Raw genomic sequence first — 6,958 nt, 5'->3', positions numbered from 1 at the left:
GACTAAAAAAGCTTTTGAAAATAACCGAATATTTTGATTAAGGTCAAAATATAATATTTGTAAATCTGACTGAAAGAGTCAGTGCTGCCTCACCAGCCATGAAGCTCACCGCACGTCACTGGTAGATAATAACTCAGTGGTGGAGGTTACAGAGCTGTTGCCTTAACAAATATTTGGGACTTTTTAAAAGTTATTTTCAAAATCACTCAAGACTTTTTCTAGACTTTTCAAATTGGATTTAAGGGTTTTGATTATCTTTTAAATTCTAAAGGATGTTCCTGGTTACTTCTACCTACTTATGTTGTGTAGCTTTGGATAACATTCTGAAGTTCAGAAATGTAACTTATGACTTTAGATTTAGAATTTTTTTTAAAGGTTTTATTCTGGACTCTTTCGTATTTGATGGAGGATGTTTTCTGATAATCCAGATTATGGGTTATTCTGGTTTATTTTGTATCTTTTCAAACGTATTTCTGACTTTCCTTGACTTGTTATCTGATTCTGGACATCATAGTTTTACCTCAAAAGGGTTGTTCTCTTTTTGGGGGGCATTTCATGGTTACCTGGTCTTTTCCGGATTCCCCTTGAATTCTTTCTTGATATTTCAAAGTGATTCCAGGTTTGTTGGAATATTTCAGCCACAAGTTTATTCTGAACGCAAAGTTACTCCTGATTTATCAAGGGACGATTTACCAGGTTTACGCCCCAATATCAAACATTACCTCTGGCTTCTTAGATTTGAAGATGAGTTGCTTTTCTTTATCTTCTGCTCTGAGTATCGTTTTTGTTTTGGAATTTGTGTGTGTGTCAAAGATACAAAAAAAAGACAATTTGAAGGCATTTCCCCTATTCTTATATCTAGAGAGTAAACAGGCACATTTTCATCTGAGAGATTGTGGTCTTAAAGCAGTCTTGTTCTGAGTGGGATGAGTTTCAGTTTGTCAAACATGTTGTACTCACAGAGACTACAGGGGTCAGGAAAAGTAAAACTAATGAACGTTTTTTAACTGTTAGTTCAAACTATCTCCGCAATGAGCGTGATGTAATCCATTGATTTAAGAATGGGCCTAAAATGACCTTCTTTTTTTACGAATGTCTCTAATCTTAAAAGACAAAACTTCAATACTTCCTTCTTTATATTCTCGAGAGTATCTGAAATTAAAATGATGAGTCTTGCTTTTGTATTTCTCCTCAGCAGCGTGTCTTTGATTTGACATTTTACAGCTGTTGAATGGAATTATAAGATTCAGTATTTCAGACACGTCTCAGCGATGAAGGTTCACCACTGATCCCAGGTCAGATCTTCTGTCTGTCCCATCATCCTTTGCAGTATTCCCTCAGCACTGATGCTCATTGGTCATGACAGCTCGCTGCTGCTGATTGGTCTACTAACCCCTCTCGTCGCCCCCACCCTCCTTGGGGCGATGCTCCCGCCTGACTGCAGATCAGCTGTAAACCTGCTGCCTGTCAACACACACACACACACACACACACACACACACACACACACACACACACACACACACACACACACACACACACACACACACACACACACACACACACACACACCATTTTCTGGCCTTTGTCCACCAATCAATGCAGGGAGCACTGCGGCGGAACCTATTACCCACACACCGCTGCATCTTGGAGGAAAAGTGTGTTAAAACCCTGGCGTCTAATCAATTGGCCTCAATGATGAGCCTCAGCTGGAGCTCACACACTCACATAAATAAAGTTTGTGAAAAGTCAAAGTGATCTTTTACATGGAAGCTTTTAATTTTAGGGTAATTTGAGCCACAAATGATATGCTATATATATATATATATATATACTAATACTTCTCTCATGAAAGTTCTTGTAAGCCGGTGCCAGTAAATAAAGAAATGGAAGGCAGAATTATTACCGGAGTTATGTTTATAGATTTTTAGATGTGGATTTATCAAAATAAAGGACTTATATTATACATTGCTGTGTACAATGACGCGGCAAAAACACATATTTTCGTTTTGATGTATGCTATTTAAACGTAAATGTCGTTTACAGAAAGAGGTTTTTTGTATTTTATTTAACTGAGAAGGGGAAATGAAGATGCACGATAACAGACCATATTAATGCACATATGCCCAATAAAAATCACTTCTATACAAACCCAATTACATTACGGATGATGTGAAAAAGAATGATACAACCCCTACTCCAGTTCATGGCAGCATGTTTTATTCTCAAGTAAGCACTGTTTTAAAAATTCCGTTTTTGGGTCGTGACTTCTCTGACCAAATTAAATTACTGTGCACTAGTTTTATAGTGAAGTTTATATTGGTTCTGTGACTTTATTCTAGATAAGAACAACACTTGTGCAAGGTACTTACAGTAATCAACCCTTTATATTAGAGAGTCACACTCAGGGAAATGTTTCTGGTAGAGACAGGGTCCTGATGGCCAGGGTCCCAAAGCCAACTCTTCACTTTCCTTTCAAACCTTTTCATCCTTTACCTTTCTCTTTGTTTCCCATCACCATTTCCCTTCAGCCCTCTGTTGTATCCCCTCCCATTTCGATTATCCCTGACACAAGCTACATAAATCAAGCGCACCCTCCACATCTCCATCCAGTGTTATCGATCAATAACATTTTACTAGTATAGCCCAATATAAAAAAAGACACATTTGTCTGATGGGTCCTTATGGCCTCGCAGCAGACAAGGAACAACTCCCAGAGGAACCCCACAGTTAATATAAGGGGAGAGCAACAGAGGATGGGTCCCTTTCCAAGGATGGACAGATGTTCTATAGATGGCATATGTACAGGTAAAAAAAAAAGAAGTGCAACATAGACAACCCAAACAATCAAAATTATAATGTGATCGTATAAAATAGAAAAAGGATTGATCCAGGTGGCTGGCGTTCTTATTTTTTCCTCCTCCTTTATTTAGTTATACCACCAATACTGTCACATCAAATAGCATCAAATGAACACCGATTATACATTGTGGACCTTCATTATGTAAAGTTCACAGTATGGTTATGGTTGAAAAACTACATTTATGTTATAAGAACTACTGCAGTTCTGACTATTTTGAAGATTTTAAAACGCCTTAATGTGCATATCCAATGTGTAGGCAGACGTACTGTATGCTTCAATGCTTTTTCTTCTGCTGTGATTGTCAGAGCTCCACCTACACTGCCACCTGCTTTGTGTCTGTGTGCACCCTGGAGGGCCTTTCTAAATACAGCCCTGTGATTCTGGAAGTATTTCAACCTGCATGTTATGTATCGTGTGGTGGTGTATACGCACCACATCAGCAGGGAGCATCATGAAGAGAAGAAACGTTATTGCCCTCTCTGTTTGCAGTAATGTTTAAAGCAGTGATGCGAGTGACTCCTGACAGTGGGAAACCTCTGCAGTATGTAACCTTGTCGCTGCAGCTAAAAGGAAAATGTGCATTCAATAATTGTACCCTGTTTCTAAGGCTCTGACGGAGAACAGCCTCAAACTTTCTGCTGCGTCATCCAGCAAGATTCTGCAGCGGCCAATCAAAAACATGCAAGAGCACATTCCTGGAAAACTACCTTGCAACGTGAATGCTTTATTTTGTCTATTTTATGAGTATTGCCCATCGTTACAGTACATTACGTTATATGTCACTTGTTAGCTTTTATCCAAAGCGACTTACATACATTCAATACTGTGGGCAGTCCCCACAGGAGCAATTTAGGGTGCAGTGTCTTGCCTAGGGACACAACGACATGCTGACTGCAGTGGGGATTGAACCAGCACTGGTTCCCCTGATCGGAAGATCAACGCACTATCCCACTGAGCCACAGCCTCCCCCATACAGTGTTTTGGCATTGGAACGTTTTAAAAGGCATTTAAGGGCATATATTACGCTCATTTTCATGTTCATATTTGTTTTTTGTGCCTCTACGGTGACATGTTTACATGCTTCCATTTTAAATAGCTATTTATTTTTCTCATACTGCCTGTGCTGCAGCACCTCTTTTCCCCCTCTGTCTGAAACCAGAGCCCAGTCTGCTCTGATTGGTTAGCTGGCTGGCTCTGTTGAGATTGAACCGCTTAGAGATGTCCCGCCCCTTAGCAAATCACATACAATGCTAGCCAATAGAAGAGTGTTACATAGTGATGTCACTATGTTTCAAAAGTAACCAAAGGAGTTTAGACTTTGCAGACCATTTACATGCACTAAAACCTACAGTATATAAAACACTACAGGAAAGGGAAACCCCCCCAAAAAGAATAATTGGGCCTCTTTAATAGAAGTTCTTATGATTGACAACATTCTGTCTCTAAACTTTAGGAACATTTGATGAGATGATGAGATGATCGCTGTAATGCTAATGAGGAGAAAAGTCATGAGTGACTCCAAGTGCTGTTTGACACTCTCGTCAGTGTGAAATCTTTATGACTGGTGCATTAGGTCGGCGTGGTCACTCACCATAGTGTGGGATGATGGCCCAGGCCATGGCTGAGGCGTAGATTCCTCCGATCATCCAGAACATGCACAGCCAGCTCAGATGCTCTCCTCTCTTCTCCCGAGCCAACACCTCCGCAAAGTAGGAGAACACGATGGGCACCGCTCCACCAATCCTGCAAATACAGTTTGTTGTAATTAACCATGTTGGCTGCACGCGCCAACCGTCATTGTGATGATATGAATGTGTGTGATGACAAACATTTATAACCGATTTATGTTACTGGAAACAATTAGAGCTTGCAGCTGCATTTCTTCATTTGCCATTTTGAAAAATGTGAACATGATCTGTGAATGTGAAACAAATCCACACAACTCATTATCTCAAGTGATGAAGAACTGAACATAACGACTTGTGACTATGCAATTAGATTTTCAAGAATATAGATTTTTAATCATCAAGGAAAAGCGTGATTTTCCAGCGTGTCTTGTCACTTTATTTTGTTATAACTTAAAAAATAAGCTAGGCTCGAGCTGCTCATGTGTAAACTAATAAACAGGACAAATGACATCATGTCACCAGAAAGCTCCCAAATAAAGCACCTTGTTTTCGCTTATTCTCATATAATTATGTAACAGCAATACTTTAGCTCAAAGGCACAATGAGTTGGACTTCAAAGGTCACCTATAATGCAAAATCCACTTTTTCATGTCTTTTATACATAAATGTGTCCCCTCTGTGTAATGAGATCCTAAAAGTTTCAGGAACAAAGACCCCTCTCTTTTTGTCCCGATCCATCTATATAGAAACCTGTCTGAAAAAGAGCTGATCAGATTTTGGCCACTTTGTGATGTCACAATGTTTGTATGGGTTGTGCAACCATTAGCCAATAACCAACCAAGGTAACACCCCCACCTTATCACCTGAATCTCCTCCTAGAGCCCCATTGTGTGTTTTATTTTTTTTAAACCAATCATCTCGCAGAGGGGTGTGGCCAGCAGCAGCTCATTAGCATTTAAAGCTACAGACACAGAATCAGCACTTCTGAAACAGAGCTGAAACAGAGGGGTTTACGGCATGCTACAATGATCAGTTTGGTGTTTCAGCCAAACTCTACAGAGAAATGTTTGTATATATCTGAGACCTATAATATATTGTTGAAAAAGAATATAATAGGGGACCTTTAACAAACTATTGAGCGCACAACCTCTGTTTGAGTTGTATCCAAATAAATGCTCCTTGTGCCTTTCAAAATGTGTGTGTATGAAAATATAGTTTTTCTGTTTTGGATGAAGAAAATGAGAAAGCCCCATATTAGCACACAGGATATTACAGTGTGTAATTAAATCCCTGATGCATCATCCCTTTTACTTTTCCTCAAACTTCCGTGTTACATTATTTCACAGGATGTTGGATACATTTTGTTTTTCAGTCAATCGACCCGTATTAATACAGTTAGATGGTGTCAAGCCACTCATGTGTTAATGTGACTGAACTGTGGAGCAGCGTCAGCAGGAGCCCATCTGTGTCTGCAGTTTGATTCACAGCTTCAGAGTTTTTAGAATAAATTAGAAAACGATGCAGTTAGACAACAATAAGTTATAAATGTTAAGAGAGAAAGTTGTACTGCCACATAAGGTGAAAGGTATACTCTATTTATGATTTCATTGTTGTTTATCGTTGGACTCTCATGCCCAGTTGGCATTAGAAAACAATACAATATATGTTTAGCTTGTTTTACTATACATCTTTAGACTAACGCTCAGCTATTTTTCAACTGTATCTCAATGTTTTTCTTTCTCTTTGATTTTAGGATGAAAAAATATAGATTTGGAAATGTATGTTTTTGAATAATTAAAATGTTTACATATTATTATCTTCTCAGTATAAATTTTTTTTCTTTGTATTTTACATTAAATTAGTTTTGCAGGTGACTTATGGCGCATTTCCATTGCAGGGCCTCGCTCGGCTTAGTACGGTATAGTTAGGCCTTGTTAGGCCTTGTTAGGACTGGCTCACTTTATGCTGCGTTTCCATTACAGTTTAGTAGCTGGGGCAGTAACTATAGTAACGCAGTGTAGGTGGAGCCGTGACGTCTAGTCAATGAGAACCCCAGTAAAACAACATTAGCCGTTAGCTGTTAGCCCTCAGAGCTCACAGCTCCGAATATCTGTTCAGAAACTAGACAAAAGTTAAACAAGTACAAACCACAGACTGTCTGAGTCATGGCGAATACAGTCGCTGGTTTATTTACGTCTGTATAGGCCGTTGTTGTGAGTGTGGACGGTCGGAGCATATACTGCGTTAGCTTAGTCGATCTCCATTTAGAAAACACGCATTTCAATCTGGTGCACTTTGAGCACAACATGAATTTATGGATACAGCTCTCAACACTCATATGAAAGGGAGCTGTACACTTAAGCAATAGCTCACGACAGGCCGTGGTATATGCTCATTATATCACAGCTAAGGGGCGTGGTTCGGCCCGACGCGAAGCGGAGGGTCGACAACCCCCAACTTTTCAGCC

At 39.5% G+C, this 6,958-nt stretch overlaps 1 pseudogene; it reads right to left on the bottom strand.

The window, feature by feature from the left end:
- Positions 1-4,446: 4,446 nt before the first annotated feature.
- Positions 4,447-6,958, bottom strand: part of LOC104965243 (synaptic vesicle glycoprotein 2C pseudogene) — a 22,483-nt pseudogene continuing 19,971 nt past the window's right edge.

Source organism: Notothenia coriiceps, unplaced genomic scaffold (genome assembly GCF_000735185.1).
Source record: "Notothenia coriiceps isolate Sejong01 unplaced genomic scaffold, NC01 NC01_scaffold00037244, whole genome shotgun sequence".
Lineage (NCBI taxonomy): Eukaryota > Metazoa > Chordata > Actinopteri > Perciformes > Nototheniidae > Notothenia > Notothenia coriiceps.
This window is presented reverse-complemented; position numbering and strand designations above follow the sequence as displayed.